Below are 23,720 nucleotides of genomic sequence, written 5' to 3'. Positions count from 1 at the left end.
TATTAGAGCAGCACTGGAAAGGCTCAGTTACATATCTTATATTTTCATCTTCTTTAAATGTACAGCGTATTCATTAAAGTTAGACAAAAAGCACATATAAAGATTTACATCTTTAAACACATCATGTTCACGCCAAGGTGTCGAGTGTTGGGGAGTCTCTGACAGCCAATAACAAGTGGCCAGGGTGGGAAAATACTGTATTTGGTGTTTGGCTATCCAGTAAAGATAATTCGAAAGACAAATGCTATGGTAATATAGTAATGTTACATCGGTCGGTCAGGTAGAGTGTACAGGTTGGATTTTAGGAGGATAATTGTTTTGTGGCTTTTTATTTGATTAAAATTGATCAAGAAAGTAGAAATACAGGTTGAGTATCCCTTATCCAAAATGCTTGGGACCAGGAGTATTTTGGATATCGGATTTTTCCGTATTTTGGAATAATTGCATACCATAATTATATATCAAGGCGCTGGAGCCCAAATCCTAGCACAGAATGCATTTATATTTCATATACACCTTATACACACATCCTGAAGGTCATTTTAGCCAATGTTATAATGTACTTTGTGCATTAAACAAAGTTTGTGTACATTCACACAATTCATTTATGTTTCATATACACCTTATACACACAGCCTAAAGGTCATTTAATACAATATTTTTAATAACTTTTTATATTAAACAAAGTTTGTGTACATTGAGCCCTCAGAAAACAAAGGTTTCACTATCTCCGTCTCACTCAAAAAAGTCCGTATTTCGGAATATTCCGTATTTCGGAATATTTGGATATGGGATACTCAACCTGTACTAACATTATTAGGAGTCGCTGCAACGGCTCCCAGGTCTGGCGGGTTCCAGTTTTCGACCAGGATACTGCGTCACACACGCCACAATGTCCGATGACACCAACACTTGTTAGGCAGCCAGGACTCTCTGAGGATGTTTCCTTTGTGCAGCTACTCAGCTGCAGTGCAAGTAGTTGTAAGGGGTCTATCTCTGTTCTGGGGTTCTGATTGACTCTCTGAACACTTAAAGCACAGTCAGGACAATAGTGCATTGCCAGTTTTAGCTTCTGCCCTGCTAGAAGTGCACCTGCCCTGCTGCTGTTCAGGTGGATTGTTCTCACAGTCTCTGCCAGCAAGTTTCTCCAAGAAATTTGTCCTTTGTTTTTGGTCATCTCTCTCTGCACTTAGTTCTTGCCCTGACCTATTCCCATCCTGCTCTCTGACCTTCTCGTTTTAGTTATCATTCCTCTATATGACTTACTCCTGAGTTCTGACTCTAGTCTGCATTCTATACCTGTCACTGATCTACCTTTTCCCATTTCAGCCCATTCCTCATGCACACCTAGTATCCATTTTGACTCTTTGTCACCTGGGTAAGTCCTGGAGGCATTCAAGTACCGGGAGAACTTACTTCTCCCGGTAACTTTGGTTGTTATAAGTCAAGCCGTTATATTCAGTTCAGGAGTCACATGGTATCTAGATGTGCCCTAACAAAGGTACAATTTGATTTTCTATTTGCACTATGTTAATTAGGAAGAAATATATACAAAGGGGTGAAAATTTTGCTAGACCTGCTCCTATATTTAAACATCATAAAACAGTTTCCGTGCAAAGGGTACTGTGCAAAATAAAGAAATGAAAATATATTTAACAGACAGGTAGTGAGCCAGACTCCTCAAATCTCCCAAATGCCCCAGTGCTAGACATTTTGAGCTGGTGTGGTATAATATAGATAGACAGTGTCTAGTTAGACAGTCAATAGATAGACACCATATGTTAGACAGACATTAGGTCGACATGGTCAAAAGGTCGACAGGGTCAAAAGGTCGACATGAAAAAGGTAGACAGCACAAAAGGTCGATAGGGTCAAAAGGTCGACATGAAAAGGGTCGATGTAAAAAAAGTAGACACCATGTTTTTTGCATTTTTGTGGTTTGTGTGGATAGTTTTGTCATCTGGGACCCCCAATTGTAGAAAGGCATACCATCGCGGGGCTCGCTTTACTCGCCACGCTTCAGGCACGGTGGCTCGCTGCGCTTTCCACAAGGTTTATAACCAACTCTATGCCGACATGGATAGAGAAGGTATGAAAAAGTCCAAATACATGTTACATTTAAAAAAAACATTTGTCTATCTTTTTTATGTCGACCTTTTGACCCTGTCGACCTTTTGACCCTGTTGACCTTTTGTGTTGTCTACCTTTTTCATGTCGACCTCTTGACCCTGTCGACCTAATGTCTGTCTAACATATGGTGTCTATCTATTGACTGTCTAACTAGACACTGTCTATCTATCAACCGGATACCATTTTGAGCTGGTTTTTACTATAAAAGGGAGACCATGAGCATGGGTTTCCTGAGCAAAACAAGGGCTGGATCCTCCAAAGAGGGGTGAAAAAAGAAGTTTGCCTCTCCTCTTAGAACCTCAGGGCTATGGGAGCTGAGGGAGTTAACAAGATTGGGATTTCTTGAGTGCCAGCTTTGCCATCCCAGTATAGTAAACATGAGCTTCTTGAAAAAAAAATGCCCTTTGTACCCAAAGAGCAAAAAACAAATTGAACAGCTGAACAAAAGAATCTATAAAACCATTGTTCGACACTTATTTGCATCCTTGACCTGTCGAAATGGAAAAATCATCTTTTCTTTCTTGCTCTTTTACAGTCAATATAGAGAAAAACAAGCAAACTTACAAAAATCCTCATTAACAAATGACCTGTCTCCCATCTGAGGGATTTTTATTTATTACCAGTTATTTATATAGCGCACACATATTCAGCAGCGCTGTACAGAGTATACTTGCCCATTCACATCAGTCCCTGCCCCAGTGGAGCTTACAATCTATATTTCCTATCACATGTACACACACACTCACACACACACTCACACTAGGGTTAATATTTGTTGGGAGCCAATTAACCTACCAGTATATTTTTGGATTGTGGGAGGAAACTGGAGTACCCGGAGGTAACCCACGCAAGTACGGGAGAATATACAAACTTCGCACAGTTAGGGGCATGGTGGGAATTGAACCCATGACCTCACTGCTGTGAGACAGTAATGCTATCCATTACACCATCCATACTACCCCAGTAGGGATGTAAAAGGATTGTAGCCGGAAGTCTCCAAGATTCCTCACCATCACCTGACCTATCAAAAGCTTCTGGCCATGCATCTGTAAAATGCTGCTCCAAAATTGCGTGTGCTGAGACTCATGTACTGTCAAGATATGCTCAACTCAAGACACAGTAGTATTTGTATATTAAGTACACATCAGGTATACAAATCCACACAGCGATAATATAGCACAGCATATTTGTTTTCCCTTTTTTTTAAGTAGGGGGTCACCAAACTCCAACTTGCCTCCAGGAGACTGAGATGAGCTGACACCCCTGGCCCGGAGGCACGTACGCCCGGAAAGTGGTTTGGCCTAACATAAAAGGGCGTGTCCTCATGGGAAACGGCATCCCTCTGGGGGTGTGGCCAGCATCTCCGGAGACTAGTCCCTTCACTGTCAGCTCCTCTGTGACAGGCTCTGGGCGCTGCAGAAGAATGTCATACTGCAGCACCCAGCTTCTGTCACTGCAGAGGAGCCAGCATTTTGGTGTCACCCCCTCCAAGGGTGACACCTGGGTGCTGCTCATATGGAGACAACTCCAGGGGGAATGCTACATTTTCATTGTACACAACATTACTGTATTTAACTAATGTTAGACCTTTCCAAGTGTAAATCTAATAAAAACATCTAAATACAAAAATATTGTGGTGTGCATGAGCAGAATGAAATTGCATTTAGTTACATTAGACTTACGTCCAACTCTAAAAGAGTCCCTTAAGCATACCTCCCAACTTTAGAAAGTTGATAGGAGTGACACAGATGCGCGCGCCCAAAATAGGGGGTGTGGCCTCATGGGTAGGGAGCATGGCCTCGTTGAAGTGCCGAGATCGCAGTTCACCCACACGTTTTTGCGGCTGTAGGGGGCAAGTCAAGCGCTCTGTGTGCTTCTTGCATGTTTTCTATATCTGTCCTATAATGTCTTGAACTGTAAGTGCTATTTTAATGTTTGCTCATTTGATTATGTACTGTGTAATGGGTGCTGCAGATCCCTTGTGGCGTCATATAAATAAAGGATAATAATAATAATAATAATAATGCCCCCTGTCCCTCTCTCCCAGTGGACAGGTGCTGTGCGCATGCTCACATCGTCTATTCATCGCTGCTTTCAGCAGAGCAGCGAGTGACAGAGGGTCTCCAACTGCCCCCCCCCCCCCCCCCCACCACAGGACACTTCGACCCGCGGGTAGGGCAGCAGGATAGTCCCAAAAAAATTGGACTGTCCCGCCAAAATCGAGACAGTTGGGAGGTATGTCTTAAGCCCTTCGCTACTAAGGGTTTCCGCACCTTTGTGCTGAGGTATTTTTTTCACTTTTGCACTAGTCACATTCCAACATTAATATCAATGATTATTTTATGTGGTACCCATACAAATTATACCTGTTTTTTTTAGAAGTCTTTGTATATTCAGAAAATACCATTAGTCTTTTTGGTCATTTAAACACGCCAAATTTTTTTTTACCAAAATGGCCCAAAAAAGTGTTTGCTATTGAAGACTGCACAGCAACCCAGGTTACTGTGCGCTCATGTGCAATAACTCGGGTTACAAGCTGGTGGTATGAAAGGGGTATAAATGAGTTATTCATTCATATTGGGAGAGAGATAAAATAGAATAGCCATTGACATCTGAGGAAGAACTCAACGTTCGAAACGCATCCAGGCTACTAAAGAAAATGTGACAGCAGTGGAGCAGTATTTACTGCATTCTAGGAGCGTTTATTAGACACTGGGCGGATTATTTAGATTCCCCTCATTTCAAATGCTGGACTTTTACCTGCTGTACCTCTGGTATGGAGGCTTTCTAGCCATTGACGGCTCATCTTTTACTGCTGATTGATTTTATGTGGACAGTCTGTGCATCGCGGGATTTAACGTCATTATCCCGTGAGACTCTGACTGTAGGAAAGCTCCTCGGTGGTGGCTGTTAAAGAACAGCTGAGCCGCCGAAGAGAAAGAAACTGGAGACGGCAGCTAAATGCTGTACTCCGGTTTTATGTTAATTGCAACAGTGAGTCTGAAGACAGAGTGTGGGGGCTCCTAATGGGTGGGGGCCCGGGGTGACCGCCCCTGTCAACCCTCCTATAATCCGGCGCTGGCAACATATGTCTCACTCTGCATCCGCCCAATAAGCTTCACTTGATTTACAGCCTTTCAATCCTAATCATCATCCATAATATTGGTTTTGGTTGGGATACCGCAATGCTCAGATCTAGGCCAATTCATATTTTCATTCTACACCCTCACTCATGGTGGCTTACCTTACTGTTATTGAATATAGCATCACCTGTATTCAGATTATACCCTAAAGGCCCATATAGACGGGCCGATGTGGGAGAGATGTGTGCTGAGCGAACCGCTCAGCACACATCTCTCCAGCCGCTCAGCACAGCGCGATGTTTGCTGAGCGTGCGGGGGTAGACGGGGGGGGGGGGCGCTCGTTTCACCCAGCGGGTAAGTGAGCGACCCGCTAGGCCAATCTAGCACCAGCGATAGCGATGCACGGGGCTGCGCATCACTATCGCTGTAGGGGGTACACACGGAGCGATAATGCTTAAATTCTAAGCAATCTAGTCAGATTGCTTAGAATATCGCTCCATGAGTACCCCCCTTTACTCACATTTATGAGCCCCTTCCCTTCATACTGTTTCTAGAATCACTTATAATCTCTCTGCCTTTACTTTTTAAACATAAAAAGGGAATAACTGCTCTTAAACAGTCACGGACGATACAACACATCATTTTTGCAGCTTTGGTAATGGGAACAATTTATCTTAGCTGAAGATGTAACTTTGCTGCTGTTACTTCTAGTAATAAATGCAGGTAAATTAGGTAATTTGTTCTAAATAGCATGCAATGCATGTTTTACTTAACACTTAGATTAGTTTGTTATCATCATATACATATTAATTTTCTTTTTATATTGTAGAGCTCACATAATGTGGCATATCACATCATAAAAATTAATGCATTGGTGATGGAGATGTGTTGCAAAACAAGTTCTAAATATTCCTATCCATGATACTCAGCATGTGAATTTACAAATAAAATACAGATTACGATTTAACTCTGCTTTTGGGGCATGAACATGAATACATTTTATGGCAGCGCAAAAAATGTGTGCTGCAGAATGTAGTTTGCAATCATTTTGTTAAATGTCAACCAAACACAAAAAACAAACAAAAGTGCATGCACATTATATTAATAAAATAGTATGATACCTATTTTTATTGTTTCTATGCCGTAAGAAAGGAACAACAATTATAAAAAGTGAATTTCAGCAAGCAGCCAGGAATCCTCGATGTAAGAGGCTCCAAAACGTCTCTGTTCATTCTCGGTGGTGCCAGTATGACACTGACAAGTGTTAAAGTGACCTTGGGGGTGAGTGACTTGAATTTATCCAAATGGGGAGACGTTCTTTCTGTAGACATGTAGTCAAAAAGTCGACAATGACAATTCCGAAAATTCATACTGTTTATATCCCAGTGTCTACAGGTATGATGCTGACATAGTGAAAATATCGACAGGCAGCATACCAACAGTCTCAGAATGCCAGGCAAAATGTCGTCATTCGGGTTAGGCGTGATGCCCAGCACTTCCAGAGACGCTGGGCTTCCCCAGAGACTAAAACAAAAGAAATACAGACAGCGCTTGCAGATTTCTTATTACAATAAATTTATTAATTAACTTTTATCTCGATGATAATTCTCCACTAGTACTATTATAGTACCAAGGATATAAATTAATAAAAAATCTTTCCCTTGCCTTCACAACAAATTTGCATATAAGAAACTAAAAACCACATTGACATCAATTAATAATATATAAAAAATGCTCTGCTCCACAGATTGGTTTAGCTAGCCCTCTTAGTGCAAAAAAGATACAATAGTTTCAATAAGTCCCAGTGTTTCACTTAATTGCTACAAAGCTACAACAGCTGAGTCCATTATCTGGTTGCTTATTTTCACTTGGTTTACTGCTGTTTCCTTTCTTTGATGATTTTAATCTTGAGGTAGATGTTATAGCACTAAATAATGTATGATACATATATGGAATAGGGCTTGCTTTCAATCACACATAGTACGTATAGTATTTAGCAGCTTTTTTTCTCACTTTAAATGACGCTGATCAGGTTAGCAGCAATTTAATCATGTGAACTCTTGAAGCAGTGAGATTAATGGATATAGTCACGATTTTTATAAAACATGGCCATGTTAAGTTTTAGTTACCACTCCGCCTCAGGTTTCCGTTTTTGTAGTCCTCCCGACTCTGGTGCTAATTAACCATTCAAGATGAGCCTTATCCGGAGATACGTCCAAATTCCTCCTGATGCTCGGCGTGGGTGGTAAAGTAGGTTGTCACTGGCAGGTACAAATACAGAGACGCGTTTCACTGCCTCCTGACATCGGCAGCTTCCTCAGTCTGATGAATGCCAGGCAAAATGTCGTCATTCGGGTTAGGCGTGATGCCCAGCACTTCCAGAGATGCTGGGCTTCCCCAGAGACTCTCCCAGAACTGTGTAGATGCTGTGTGTATACCTATTCACCCGCTGCTCTGCTTTTTGTGTGTGTGTCCGTCCCCGCACAGTGATGCCACTTACTCTGTGGCACGCCATGGCACTCAGTTCGGGAACCACTGGATTATAGGAAGAAAATACATAAACAAAACCCATGTGATCATGGGAAGAACATACATAATCCACATGTATAGCCTTGGTTGAAATCAGAGGCATCACTGGGTCTGATGACACCCGGGGGTATATTTACAAAGATTCGTGTTCTGGCCGTTTTGAAGGGTGTTTGAACTCGAATGGTATCGGGTGCATTTTACTGCAACTTTTTGAATCCTGATATGATCATTCACTAAGCTGCCGAGTTTTGCACAATCGTTTTTTCCGATGTCGATGTGATTTGTAATATCAGGCAGTGTTTTACGGGAGTGATGAGTAAAACACTGCCTGACAAAACACAAGGAATCCCGGCCGGATCTGTGAGATCCGTGCAGGGCTTCATTGTGTACCTTAAAAAGTTGTTTAAAGTCTAAAAAATTCTGAAAAAAATTGCGTGGGGTCCCCCCTCCTAAGCACAACCAGCCTCGGGCTCTTTGAGCCGGTCCTGGTAGAAAAAATATGGGGGGGGGAAATGACAGGGGTTCCCCCATATTTAATCAACCAGCACCGGGCTCTGCGCCTGGACCTGGTTCCAAAAATACGGGGGACAAAAAGCGTAGGGGTCCCCCATATTTTTGAAACCAGCACCGGGCTCCACTAGCTGGGGAGATAATGCCACAGCCGGGGGACACTTTGATATCGGTCCCTGCGGCCGTGCCATTAAAACCCCAACTAGTCACCCCTGGCTGGGGTACCCTGGAGGAGTGGGGAACCCTTCAACCAAGGGGTCCCCCCCTCCAGCCACCCAAGGGCCAGGGGTGTAGCCCGAGGCTGTCCCCCCCATCCAAGGGCGGCGGATGGGGGGCTGATAGCCTAGTGAAAAATTGTGAATATTGTTTTTAGTAGCAGTACTACAAGTCCCAGCAAGCCTCCCCCGCAAGCTGGTACTTGCAGAACCACAAGTACCAGCATGCGGTGGAAAACCGGGCCCGCTGGTACCTGTAGTACTACTACTAAAAAAATACCCCCAAAAAAACAGGACACACACACCGTGACAGTTTAAGTTTATTACATACATGCACACCTCCAAACATACATACTTACCTATGTTCCCACGAGGCTCGGTCCTCTTCTCCATGTAGAATCCTAGGGGTACCTGTGAAAAAAATAATACTCACATAATCCAGTGTACCTTCTGCTCTTTGTATAATCCACGTACTTGGCAAAATAATATAATGGAAACCCAACCACGCACTGAAAGGGGCCCCATATTTACACATGGGACCCCTTTCCCAGACTGCCAGGACCCCCCCTGACTCCTGTCAAAGAGGGTCCCTTCAGCCAATCAGGGAGTGCCACGTCGTGGCACTCTCCTGATTGGCTGTGTGCTCCTGTAGTGTCTGTCAGGCAGCACACGGCACAGATACAATGTAGCGCCTATTCGCTCCATTGTAGCCAATGGTGGGAACTTTGGTGGGAACTGACCGCAAAGTTCCCACCATTGGCTACAATGGAGCGCATAGGCGCTACATTGTATCTGTGCCATGTGCTGCCTGACAGACACTACAGGAGCACACAGCCAATCAGGAGAGTGCCACGACGTGGTGCTCCCTGATTGGCTGAAGGGACCCTCTTTGACAGGAGTCAGGGGGGGTCCTGGCAGTCGGGGAAAGGGGTTCCATGTGTAAACATGGGGCCCCTTTCAGTGCGTGGTCGGGTTTCTGTTTTATTATTTTGCCAAGTACGTGGATTATACAAAGAGCAGAAGGTACACTGGATTATGTGAGAATAATTTTTTTCACAGGTACCCCTAGGATTCTACATGGAGAAGAGAACCGAGCCTCGTGGGAACATAGGTAAGTATGTATGTTTGGAGGTGTGCATGTATGTAATAAACTTATACTGTCACGGTGTGTGTGTCCTGTTTTTTTGGGGGTATTATTTTAGTAGTAGTACTACAGGTACCAGCGGGCCCGGTTTTCCACCGCATGCTGATACTTGTGGTTCTCCAAGTACCAGCTTGCGGGGAGGCTTGCTGGGACTTGTAGTACTGCTACTAAAAACAATATTCACAATTTTTCACAAGGCTATCAGCCCCCCCGCCCTTGGATGGGGGGGACAGCCTCGGGCTTCACCCCTGGCCCTTGGGTGGCTGGAGGGGGGGGAACCCCTTGATTGAAGGAGTCCCCACTCCTCCAGGGTACCCCGGCCAGGGGTGACTAGTTGGGGTTTTAATGGCACGGCCGCAGGGACCGATATCAAAGTGTCCCCCGGCTGTGGCATTATCTCCCCATCTAGTGGAGCCCGGTGCTGGTTTCAAAAATACGGGGGACCCCTACGCTTTTTGTCCCCCGTATTTTTGGAACCAGGACCAGGCGCAGAGCCCGGTGCTGGTTGATTAAATATGGGGGAACCCCTGTCATTTTTTTCCCCATATATTTTCTACCAGGACCGGCTCAAAGAGCCCGAGGCTGGTTGTGCTTAGGAGGGGGGACCCCACGCAATTTTTTTTTCAGATTTTACACTAAACAGACCCTTTCCCATAGATTACCATCCACAGATCTCACTGATCCGTGCATGGTTATCCAAACTCGACTGGAAAAAGCAGGTCTATTTTTTTGCTGCTTTTTTTAACGAATCGAAAAAAAACAGACCCGCACTTGAGCACTCAGAAACTAACACCCAAATATGAATGAATAGTGAATGCCGTATTCTATGAAATAACAGCCGCATTTGACCGATGGTCTATTCATTCGTATTTCGGAACGTTGTCATTGAAACCATTACGAATAGACCAGACACTGCCGAGATTGGTGCTTAGTGAATTCCCGGATTGGGACTTAGAAAAAAAAACACAAATCGGCCAAACTCTGATTTTTAGTAAATACTGGCCCCGGTGTGCATACTGTATCCCTTGGCTCACCAAGCAAAAAGGGGGCATGTTCTAAATCAGAGGGGGCGTGGCATCTTGGAAAGCCCAATGAAATCACTCCGGGGGGTAGCCCAGCATCCCCGGAGATACTGGGCAGTCCCCTGGAGACCAGGCTGCCTGCACTGTCAGCTCCTCTTCTATGACGGGAGCCGGGTGCTGCAGGAGAGTGACACACTGCAGCACCCAGCTCCTGTCACAGCAGAGAAGATGGCATTTTGGTGTCACCCCCATCTAAGGGTGTCACCCGGTTGCGGGCCGCACCCCCTGCAACCACCTCCTGAGGCCACTGGTTGGAATTGAACTCAGTGCTATTTTGCTCCAATACAGCAATTTTAACTAATATGTAACTGTGTAATGCATATACATATAACTGACTGTCAGAATGATGTGCTGCCAGAACTGTTAGAACAGTTATCAGCATATTTCTAGATGCCACAAGGTCCAGACATTACTAATGCAACAGGTTACAAATGGTAATATTTGTTCTATTTTGTTTCTGCTACTAAAATGACATTATAATATTTAAAACTGTACAATAAAAGTCTCCATGTAAATGAAAAAATGGAGATGTATGTCACCTTATATATCCTCAGCGCTGCTTCCATTCATCTTTATTTACTGCACTTGTATCATGCTTACAAATGCGTACTTTTGTTTAGACAGCATTGAACCTATTTCTTGCAATTACATTGAAGAGAGTGAGACAGAGGGGGAAATTTACTAAGCTCCCGATTTTGACCGAGATGCCGTTTTTTCATCAAAGTGTCATCTCGGTAATTTACTAAACACTAATCACGGCAGAGATGAGGGCATTCGTAATTTTTTGCAAGTCCAAGTAAAAAATTACGAATGAATACACCATCGGTCAAAACGCGGCTGTTTAAGTATGAATCTCGGTCATTTACTAAGAAGTGCAAAGCAAAAAAAAAACAAACACTGCCGTGAAAAATTACAACTCGTAAAAAAGTGCTAAAAAAAAACAGACCTTTTTTTTTTATTCGTGATTGGATAGGCATGCACGGATCCATGAGATCCGTGCATGTATATCAGTGGGAAGGGGTGGGAAAGTGCTTATTTTTTCAAAAAAAATGGCGTGGGGTCCCCCGTCCTAAGCATAACCAGCCTCGGGCTCTTTGAGCCGATCCTGGTTGCAGAAATATGGGGAAAAAAATGACAGGGGTTCCCCCATATTTAAGCAACCAGCATCGGGCTCTGCGCCTGGTCCTGGTCCCAAAAATACGGGGGACAAAAAGAGTAGGGGTCCCCCGTATTTTTAAAACCAGCACCGGGCTCCACTAGCTGGACAGATAATGCCACAGCCGGGGGTCACTTTTATATAGTGCCCTGCGGCCGTGGCATCAAAAATCCAACTAGTCACTCCTGGCCGGGGTACCCTGGGGGAGTGGGGACCCCTTCAATCAAGGGGTCCCCCCCCCAGCCACCCAAGGGCCAGGGGTGAAGCCCGAGGCTGTCCCCCCCCATCCAATGGGCTGCGGATGGGGGGGCTGATAGCCTTTGTTGTAAAAGAAAAGATATTGTTTTTAGTAGCAGTACTACAAGGCCCAGCAAGCCTCCCCCGCATGCTGGTACTTGGAGAACCACAAGTACCAGCATGCGACGGAAAAACGGGCCCGCTGGTACCTGTAGTACTACTACTAAAAAAATACCCAAAAAAAGACAAGACACACACACCGTGAAAGTATAATTTTATTACATACATACACACATACATACATACTTACCTTAAGTTCCCACGCAGGTCGGTCCTCTTCTCCAGTAGAATCCAAGGGGTACCTGTTGAAGAAATTATACTCACGAGATCCAGGGGTCCAGGCTCCTCGGGAAATCCAGGGGTAATCCACGTACTTGAAAAAAATAACAAAACGGTGTCCCGACCACGAACTGAAAGGGGACCCATGTTTGCACATGGGTCACCTTTCCACGAATGCCAGAAACCCACTTTGACTTCTGTCTAAGTGGGTTTCTTCAGCCAATCAGGGAGCGCCACGTTGTAGCACTCTCCTGATCAGCTGTGTGCTCCTGTCCTCACTGACAGGCAGCACACGGCAGTGTTACAATGTAGCGCCTATGCGCTACATTGTAACCAATGCTGGGAACTTTCTGCTCAGCGGTGACGTCACTTTAGGTCAACCGCAGGGCAGAAAGTTCCCATCATTGGTTACAATGTAGCGCATAGGCGCTACATTGTAACACTGCCGTGTGCCGCCTGTCAGTGAGGACAGGAGCACACAGCTGATCAGGAGAGTGCTACAACGTGGCGCTCCCTGATTGGCTGAAGAAACCCACTTAGACAGAAGTCAAAGTGGGTTTCTGGCATTCGTGGAAAGGTGACCCATGTGCAAACATGGGTCCCCTTTCAGTTCGTGGTCGGGACACCGTTTTGTTATTTTTTTCAAGTACGTGGATTACCCCTGGATTTCCCGAGGAGCCTGGACCCCTGGATCTCGTGAGTATAATTTCTTCAACAGGTACCCCTTGGATTCTACTGGAGAAGAGGACCGACCTGCGTGGGAACTTAAGGTAAGTATGTATGTATGTGTGTATGTATGTAATAAAATTATACTTTCACGGTGTGTGTGTCTTGTCTTTTTTTGGGTATTTTTTTAGTAGTAGTACTACAGGTACCAGCGGGCCCGTTTTTCCGTCGCATGCTGGTACTTGTGGTTCTCCAAGTACCAGCATGCGGGGGAGGCTTGCTGGGCCTTGTAGTACTGCTACTAAAAACAATATCTTTTCTTTTACAACAAAGGCTATCAGCCTCCCCATCCGCAGCCCATTGGATGGGGGGGGGACAGCCTCGGGCTTCACCCCTGGCCCTTGGGTGGCTGGGGGGGGGACCCCTTGATTGAAGGGGTCCCCACTCCCCCAGGGTACCCCGGCCAGGGGTGACTAGATGGATTTTTGATGCCACGGCCGCAGGGCACTATATCAAAGTGACCCCCGGCTGTGGCATTATCTGTCCAGCTAGTGGAGCCCGGTGCTGGTTTTAAAAATACGGGGGACCCCTACTCTTTTTGTCCCCCGTATTTTTGGAACCAGGACCAGGCGCAGAGCCCGATGCTGGTTGCTTAAATATGGGGGAACCCCTGTCATTTTTCCCCCATATTTCTGCAACCAGGATCGGCTCAAAGAGCCCGAGGCTGGTTATGCTTAGGAGGGGGGACCCCACGCAAATTTTTTTTGGGATTTTACAGTGTTTAATTTAAAAAAAAAAAAAAAAATGAACCCCAGCACGGATCACACAGATCCGGCCGAGATTCATTGTAAAAAAGTCGGCAGTGTTTTGCTAATCACTGCCGTAAAAAAAACCAAAAAAAAAACGAATGACATCGACATCGGAACAAAAGAAAAACCCGAATACGACAGCTTAGTAAATCCATCGTAACAAATTCAAAAAGTTGCAGTTTTACACTTTCGATGTCATTCGTGATTGAACTTTGACCTGAAACGGGAAAATACGAATCTTAGTAAATTTACCCCAGAGAGAGAATGAATTAAGGAAGGAAATTATCTTTTCTATTAAAGCCAATGCATGAATGTGCCGGTAGCAACATTTAGATATATAGAGCCTATGAAAATGACAGTGCACAAGAATGTCAATACAGATGTAATTATTTCACAAAGTGAACATTATTTTATGGCAGTTAAAAAGTGCATAATTCTACCATGCTGCATTCGTTCTGTAAATAACAAAATTATTTCTATTAACTTAAAAAACTTAAAAAAAATATTTCACCTGTTGCTGTGTATTCACAAAAAGATTTCTGCAGAATCAATTAACTTACTTTAACCACTTGATGACTGGGTTATCGACCATATCAATTTTTACATTTTAGTGGAATGTCTATTGCACATGAAAAATGTTCTTGTTATCTTTTCAGCTTGCATAAGACAATGGGGGTCATTCCGAGTTGTTAGCTCGTTGCCGATTTTCACAACGGAGCGATTAGGGCAAAAATGCGCATGCGCATGGTACGCAGTGCGCATGCGGTTAGTTATTTAGCACAAAACTTAGTAGATGTACTCACGTCCGAACGAAGATTTTTCATCGTTGAAGTGATTGGAGTGTGATTGACAGGAAGTGGGTGTTTCTGGGCGGAAACTGGCCGTTTTCTGGAAGTGTGCGGAAAAACGCAGGCGTGTCAGAGAAAAACGCTGGAGTGTCTGGAGAAACGGGGGCGTGGCTGGCCAAACGCAGGGCATGTTTGTGATGTCAAACCAGGAACGAAACGGCCTGAGCTGATCGCAATCTGTGAGTAAGTCTGGAGCTACTCAGAAATTGCTAAGAATTTTCTATTCGCAATTCTGCGAATCTTTTGTTCGCTATTCTGCTAAGCTAAGATACACTCCCAGAGGGCGGCGGCCTAGCGTGTGCAATGCTGCTAAAATCTGCTAGTGAGCGAACAACTCGGAATGACCCCCAATATTATATTTCTCCCGTTATTTTTAGCAAATAGTGGTCTCTAAGGGGAACATGTACTAAGCAGTGATAAAAGTGGACAAGTGAGCCAGTAGAGAAGCTGCCCATGGCAACCAATCAGCTGCTCTGTATACTTTTATAGTATGCAAATTATAAATGTTACGTCAATGCTGATTGGTTGCCATAGGCAACTTCTCCACTGGCTGACTTCTCCACTTTTATCACTGCTTAGTACATGTTCCCCTAAATTATGTATGCCAAAATGTAATTTACTTCTTCTGGTGAGTATGTGGAATCTAAGAAGTATATTTACTAAGGTGCAGGTTTGCAAAAGTGGAGATGTTACCCATAGCAAACCAATCAGATTCTACTTATCATTTAACTAGCACCTTCTAGAATATAATAGCTAGAATCTTATTGGTTGCTATGGGCAACATCTCCACTTTATTAATAATACCCCTTAGTGGCAGATTCAATTCGCCATAAGTTCGTTACTATTAAGACCTGCGTTAATTTTCTGCACACGTCGTGTCATAATTTCACGAAGCGCACTCTCGAATCCCACTCTGCAGTGTGCGACCAAAGTATATGACAGAGTGGGGGAATCATCCAGAACCCACAAAAAGTAGCAGCACAGTGCAGAAGGCTGTTCGTGGCCATAAGCAAGCTGCAGGAGGCATAGGCCCTCATTCCGAGTTGTTCGCTCGCTAGCTGCTTTTAGCAGCATTGCACACGCTAGGCCGCCGCCCTCTGGGAGTGTATCTTAGCTTAGCAGAATTGCGAATGAAAGATTAGCAGAACTGCTAATAAATAATTCCTTGCAGTTTCTGAGTAGCTCCAGACCTACTCCTAGATTGCGATCAGCTCAGTCCGTTTAGTTCCTGGTTTGATGTCACAAACACGCCCTGCGTTTGGCCAGCCATTCCCCCCATTTCTCCAGCCACTCCTGCATTTTTACCTGGCACGCCTGCGTTTTTTACCACACTCCCTGAAAACGCTGAGTTGCCGCCCAGAAACACCCACTTCCTGTCAATCACACTACGATCACTCGAGCGTTGAAAAAACGTTGCTCGAGCTTGTGTAAATCTCCAAAGTTTTGTGTTAAATTACTTAACGCATGCACGCTGCGTACCATGCGCATGCACATTTTCCACCTAATCGCTCCGTTGCGAAAAACGGCAACGAGCGAACAACTCGGAATGACCACCATAAGCAAGCTGCAGGAAGCAGGTACATGGTCGATTTTTATAACTTTTGAAAATGATGGAAAATTATATATCCAGCATGTGTATAGCCCGCAAGTGTCTAGAGCAGAGGCGTAACTAGACGTTTGTGGGCCCCATAGCAAAATCTTAAAAGATTGGCACTGAGACTCCAAAAACACCCATTTGCCCACACATGAAAAACAAACAAACATTGGCCTCACATGAAAATAAACATAGTCAGCACCGCAGGCTGCATGCCTTGCACCCCCAGTACCCATGCCACTGGCCAGGGGAGAGTGCTTGTATACATAGAGGGGGAAGGAGAGAGCTGGTGGTGTAAAACAGGCATGCATGGGATGAGACCAGGAATACATGGTGAGCATATATGGGATATATAGCAGGTATACATGGGTTAGAGCAGGTTTAAATGGGGGGAGGGGAGCTATACATGTAGTCTGGTGGAAGAATTCATAGGTATACATTGGGGAGGGAGAGCTGGGTACATGTGGTGCAGCATCCAATGGAAGTAGGACTGCAGTCTGGTATTACTAGGGCAACAATTTACAGATTGTGATTGTTCATTACAGTGTAACTCACCACTACTACCTATAACACATTACATCAATACCTATACCCAGGACCCAGCACTACTACCTACAATACAACACAGTACACCAACACCTAGGACCAGCACTACTAACTATAACACATTAAAGCAACACACATTACAGCACCATCCATGACCACTACTACTTATAAAAGCGGGCTGAGCAGTACTAGTCCCTTACAACAGGAATGCATGGGGGCGGGGCTAGAGTAGGGTAGGGTAGGGTCGTGGAGGCCTGGTGGCAGTGACGTAACTACAGTCCCCGTAGCCACTGCGGAGGCTTGGAGGCGCAGCACTGATTGCTGTAGAGACTTGGTGCCGTTGGCAAGATTTAAACTGGTAACCACTCCACCCCACACACACACAAACCCATACACAGGTCTAGTGAAGGGAAGGAGCTGGAGGACACAGTGCGAGCCTCTCCTGTGTCCCTCTTGGTGGCGTGTCTGTTAAATGAAGTGACGGTTTGTGAGCCAATTAGAGATCGCAGAACAGCAGCCAATCAGGAACCGCAGCTGATTGGCTCATGAACTGGCACTTCATTTGACAGACACGCCACTGGAGACATAGAAGAGGCACACGATGTGCTCTCCGGCTCCTTCCCGGACTGTACTACTACCCTCCTTCCCAGAAAGCACAGCAATGGGGGGAGGGCATGTAGCTGGCACTGGGGGGGGGCATATTTGGCACGGGGGGCATATGTGTAGGTGGCACTGGGGGGGCATATGGGGCACTGGGGGCATATGTGTATCTGGCACTGGGGGGGCATATTTAGCACTGGGGGCATGTGTGTATCCCGTACTGTGGGGGCATATGTGGCACTGGTGGCATATGTGTTTCTGGCACTGTGGGGGCATATTTTTATCTCGCACTGTGAGGGGAATATCTGGCACTGGGGGCATATGTGGCACTGGGGGCATTTATGGCACTGGGGGCACAGCCCTAGCAACAAGCATTACCCCCTGGTAACAAGCACGACAACCAGCTCATGAAATCCCTGGCAACAAGCATTACCCCCTAGCAATGAGTATGACACCCAGTGCATGAATGCCCTGGCAATGAATATTACACTTGGCAATGAGCATGAAAACCCCTGGCACTGTGCATGGAACCAAGAGCACGAAACCCCTGGCAACGAGCAGGTAATTTCAAAATAATTAGAAGCCTTACTGTAGGGCTTAATGTGTAATGGGCATTGCGATGTGTGGCATAATGTATCATGGACATTGCAGTGTGTGGCATAATGTGTCTCGGACATTGCGGTGTGTGGTATACTATATCACTGGCATTGTGGTATGTGGTATAATGTCTCAGGGGCATTGCAGTGTGTGGCATAATGTATAATGGGCATTGCGGTGTGTGTCATAATGTGTCACAGGCATGACGGTGTGTGGTGTACTATATCACAGGCATTGTATGTGCTATAATGTCTCGGGCATTGCAGAGTGTGGCATAATGTATAACAGGCATTGGGATGCATGGCATAATGTGTCAGAGGCATTACGGTGTGTGGCATAATGTGTCAGAGGCATTACGGTGTGCGGCATATTGTGTAATGGGCATTGTTGTGTGTGGCATAATGTCTAAGGGCCATTGCAGTATGTGGTATGATGTATACTGGGCATTACTATAAGGAGGAAAAATGCCGAATAATGTAAGGGGCATGAATCAGGATTTTTTTTTTTCCAGTGGTGGCCAACGTCTGGGCATGCAGGTTGCAAAACTGGGGTATAAGGTAGTCTTTTCCTGCAATGCCATGCCCCTTTAAGCAAAGCCACACCCATTTCAGCAAGGCCACACCACCTTTTTTGCGGGGCACGCATATTCATCACTTTACAAGTGGCAATTATGGGGGGCGCCAGAGAATGTTTTGGCTTGGGGGAGAAAAATTTCTAGTTATGCCCCTGCCTGGTGGTTTCTGCAGCTTGCATCCGGAGCTTGCAGGGTTCCCTGGAGTGCAAGTCCCTTGTGGCAGGAGGATGCCTCGGTATGCGCCCGTAGGTCGGTATAGGTGCTGAGGACAGAGGAGGAGGAGAGAGCGCCAGCCACATGAACTCCCAGCTCTGGGGCAGCTGTGGATTAGCTGAAAGTAGCTCTGCCCCCCTCCCCATTGCCACATATGGGACAGCAGAGATTACTGTGCGCGGGTGGCTGCTGCTGTCCTCAGAGGAGTCAGGATAACGGGGAGCCAGCATTCTCTGACTGAGCGCAGGCTGAAATATAGCTCCCCTGACACCTGCTGCAAGATCGGAGGTGCAGCCTCAGTACCTGGGTTACGAACAGGTGCTCATGTATGGGGGTGCTGTCTGAACAGGAGCCGAGTGGGACAGAAGTAGGCAGACACTGCCAGACAGTGTCCGACTCCTCCTACTTATCGTTCCATTCAGCCCTCTAGTGACGGTCACCGGGGCATAGACTGTAAGCGTGTCCTTCCAATCCATGCGTGACTGGGTGCAGGGGAGCTGCGGGCCCTGGAGGCATCTGCCTCCCCTGTACCCATGCTAGTTACGCCACTGGTCTAGAGTACTTTGGGATACATTAAAATGTCTCGGTAGTGATATTTTAGTGTATACAGTATATACAATTATGTAAATCACTGGAAAAAACCCCACTTGTGACTCCCATCTTCAAGTTTAGAAACCTCTTTCAAAACACTACACTTCAACAGACATGTCCCACATCATTTACACCTCAACATACTAGTGATGTGCACCTGAAATTTTTCGGGTTTTGTGTCTTGGTTTTGGGTTCGGTACCGTGGCCGTGTTTTGGGTTCGGACGCGTTTTGGCAAAACCTCAATGAATTTTTTTTGTCGGATTCGGGTGTGTTTTGGATTCTGGTGATTTTTTCAAAAAACCCTAAAAAACAGCTTAAATCATAGAATTTGGGGGTCATTTTGATCCCATAGTATTATTAACCTCAATAACCATAATTTCCACTAATTTTCAGTCTATTCTGAACACCTCACACCTCACAATATTATTTTTAGTCCTAAAATTTGCACCGAGGTCGCTGGATGGCTAAGCTAAGCGACCCTAGTGGCCGACACAAACACCTGGCCCATCTAGGAGTGGCACTGCAGTGTCACGCAGGATGGCCCTTCAAAAAAATACTCCCCAAACAGCACATGACGCAAAGAAAAAAAGAGGTGCAATGAGGTAGCTGTGTGACTAAGCTAAGCTACCCTAGTGGCCGACACAAACACCTGGCCCATCTAGGAGTGGCACTGCAGTGTCACGCAGGATGGCCCTTCAAAAAAATACTCCACAAACAGCACATGACGCAAAGAAAAATGAAAGAAAAAAGAGGTGCAAGATGGAATTGTCCTTGGGCCCTCCCACCCACCCTTATGTTGTAAAAACAGGACATGCACACTTTAACGAACCCATCATTTCAGCGACAGGGTCTGCCACACGACTGTAACTGAAATGACTGGTTGGTTTGGGCCCCCACCAAAAAAGAAGCAATCAATCTCTCCTTGCACAAACTGGCTCTACGGAGGCAAGATGTCCACCTCATCATCATCGTCCGATTCATCACCCCTTTCACTGTGTACATCCCCCTCCTCACAGATTATTAATTCGTCCCCACTGGAATCCACCATCTCAGGTCCCCGTGTACTTTCTGGAGGCAATTGCTGCTGGTGAATGTCTCCATGGAGGAATTGATTATAATTCATTTTAATGAACATCATCTTCTCCACATTTTCTGGAAGTAACCTCGTACGCCGATTGCTGACAAGGTGAGCGGCTGCACTAAACACTCTTTCGGAGCACACACTGGAGGGAGGGCAACTTAGGTACAATAAAGCCAGTTTGTGCAAGGGCCTCCAAATTGCCTCTTTTTCCTGCCAGTATACGTACGGACTGTCTGACGTGCCTACTTGGATGCGGTCACTCATATAATCCTCCACCATTCTTTCAATGGTGAGAGAATCATATGCAGTGACAGTAGACGACTTGTCAGTAATCATTGGCAGGTCCTTCAGTCCGGACCAGATGTCAGCATCAGCAGTCGCTCCAGACTGCCCTGCATCACCGCCAGCGGGTGGGCTCGGAATTCGTAGCCTTTTCCTCGCACCCCCAGTTGCGGGAGAATGTGAAGGAGGAGATGTTGACGGGTCGCGTTCCGCTTGACTTGACAATTTTGTCACCAGCAGGTCTTTGAACCTCTGCAGACTTGTGTCTGCCGTAAAGAGAGATCCACAGTAGGTTTTAAATCTAGGATCGAGCACGGTGGCCAAAATGTAGTGCTCTGATTTCAACAGATTGACCACACGTGAATCCTGGTTAAGCGAATGAAGGGCTCCATCCACAAGTCCCACATGCCTAGCGGAATCGCTTTGTTTTAGCTCCTCCTTCAATGCCTCCAGCTTCTTCTGCAAAAGCCTGATGAGGGGAATGACCTGACTCAGGCTGGCAGTGTCTGAACTGACTTCACGTGTGGCAAGTTCAAAAGGTTGCAGAACCTTGCACAACGTTGAAATGATTCTCCACTGCGCTTGAGACAGGTGCATTCCACCTCCTTTGCCTATATCATGGCCAGATGTATAGGCTTGAATGGCCTTTTGCTGCTCCTCCATCCTCTGAAGCATATAGAGGGTTGAATTCCACCTCGTTACCACCTCTTGCTTCAGATGATGGCAGGGCAGGTTCAGGTGTTTTTGGTGGTGCTCCAGTCTTCTGTATGCGGTGCCTGTACGCCGAAAGTGGCCCGCAATTCTTCTGGCCACCGACAGCATCTCTTGCATGCCCCTGTCGTTTTTTAAATAATTCTGCACCACCAAATTCAATGTATGTGCAAAACATGGGACGTGCTGGAATTTGCCCAGATGTAATGCACTCACAATATTGCTGGCGTTGTCCGATGTCACAAATCCCCAGGAGAGTCCAATTGGGGTAAGCCATTCTGCGATGATCTTCCTCAGTTGCCGTAAGAGGTTTTCAGCTGTGTGCCTATTCTGGAAAGCGGTGATACAAAGCGTAGCCTGCCTAGGAACGAGTTGGCGTTTGCGAGATGCTGCTATTGGTGCCACCGCTGCTGTTCTTGCAGCGGGAGGCAATACATCTACCCAGTGGGCTGTCACAGTCATGTAGTCCTGAGTTTGCCCTGCTCCACTTGTCCACATGTCCGTGGTTAAGTGGACATTGGGTACAACTGCATTTTTTAGGACACTGGTGAGTCTTTTTCTGACGTCCGTGTACATTCTCGGTATCGCCTGCCTAGAGAAGTGGAACCTAGATGGTATTTGGTAACGGGGGCACACTACCTCAAGAAATTGTCTAGTTCCCTGTGAACTAACGGTGGATACCGGATGCACGTCTAACTCCAACATAGTTGTCAAGGCCTCAGTTATCCGCTTTGCAACAGGATGACTGCTGTGATATTTCATCTTCCTCGCAAAGGACTGTTGGACAGTCAATTGCTTACTGGAAGTAGTACAAGTGGTCTTCCGACTTCCCCTCTGGGATGACGATCGACTCCCAGCAGCAACAACAGCAGCGCCAGCAGCAGTAGGCGTTACACTCAAGGATGCATCGGAGGAATCCCAGGCAGGAGAGGACTCGTCAGACTTGCCAGTGACATGGCCTGCAGGACTATTGGCTTTCCTGGGTAAGGAGGAAATTGACACTGAGGGAGTTGGTGGTGTGGTTTGCGCGAGCTTGGTTACAAGAGGAAGGGATTTACTGGTCAGTGGACTGCTTCCGCTGTCGCCCAAAGTTTTTGAACTTGTCACTGACTTATTATGAATGCGCTGCAGGTGACGTATAAGGAAGGATGTTCCGAGGTGGTTAACGTCCTTACCCCTACTTATTACAGCTTGACAAAGGCAACACACGGCTTGACACCTGTTGTCCGCATTTCTTTTGAAATACTTCCACACTGAAGAGCTGATTTTTTTGGTATTTTCACCAGGCATGTCAATGGCCATATTCCTCCCACGGACAACAGGTGTCTCCCCGGGTGCCTGACTTAAACAAACCACCTCACCATCAGAATCCTCCTTGTCAATTTCCTCCCCAGCGCCAGCAACACCCATATCCTCATCCTGGTGTACTTCAACACTGACATCTTCAATTTCACTATCAGGAACTGGACTGCGGGTGCTCCTTTCAACACTTGCAGGGGGCGTGCAAATGGTGGAAGGCGCAAGCTCTTCCCGTCCAGTGTTGGGAAGGTCAGGCATCGCAACCGACACAATTGGACTCTCCTTTGGGATTTGTGATTTCGAAGAACGCACAGTTCTTTGCTGTGCTTTTGCTGCAAGTCTTTTCTTTTTTCTAGCGAGAGGATGAGTGCTTCCATCCTCATGTGAAGCTGAACCACTAGCCATGAACATAGGCCAGGGCCTCAGCCGTTCCTTGCCACTCCGTGTCGTAAATGGCATATTGGCAAGTTTACGCTTCTCCTCAGACGCTTTTAATTTTGATTTTTGGGTCATTTTTTTACTGATCTTTTGTGTTTTGTATTTTACATGCTCTGTACTATGACATTGGGCTTCGGCCTTGGCAGACGACGTTGATGGCATTTCATCGTCTCGGCCATGACTAGTGGCAGCAGCTTAAGCATGAGGTGGAAGTGGATCTTGATCTTTTTCTATTTTTTTAACCTCCACATTTTTGTTCTCCATATTTTGCGCACAACTAAAAGCCACCACAGGTATACAATGTAGATGGATGGATAGTATAGTATTATATTACTTATGGACGACGAGTGACGACACAGAGGTAGGTACAGCCGTGGCCTACCGTACTGCTGCTTATATATATAATATACTGTATAATGGACCTGGTGGACACTGTCAGCAGACT

The sequence above is a fragment of the Pseudophryne corroboree genome, chromosome 8, assembly GCF_028390025.1.
Source record: "Pseudophryne corroboree isolate aPseCor3 chromosome 8, aPseCor3.hap2, whole genome shotgun sequence".
In the NCBI taxonomy this organism is placed as follows: domain Eukaryota; kingdom Metazoa; phylum Chordata; class Amphibia; order Anura; family Myobatrachidae; genus Pseudophryne; species Pseudophryne corroboree.
The sequence above is the reverse complement of the archived record's forward strand: the minus strand, read 5'-3'. Positions refer to the sequence as shown.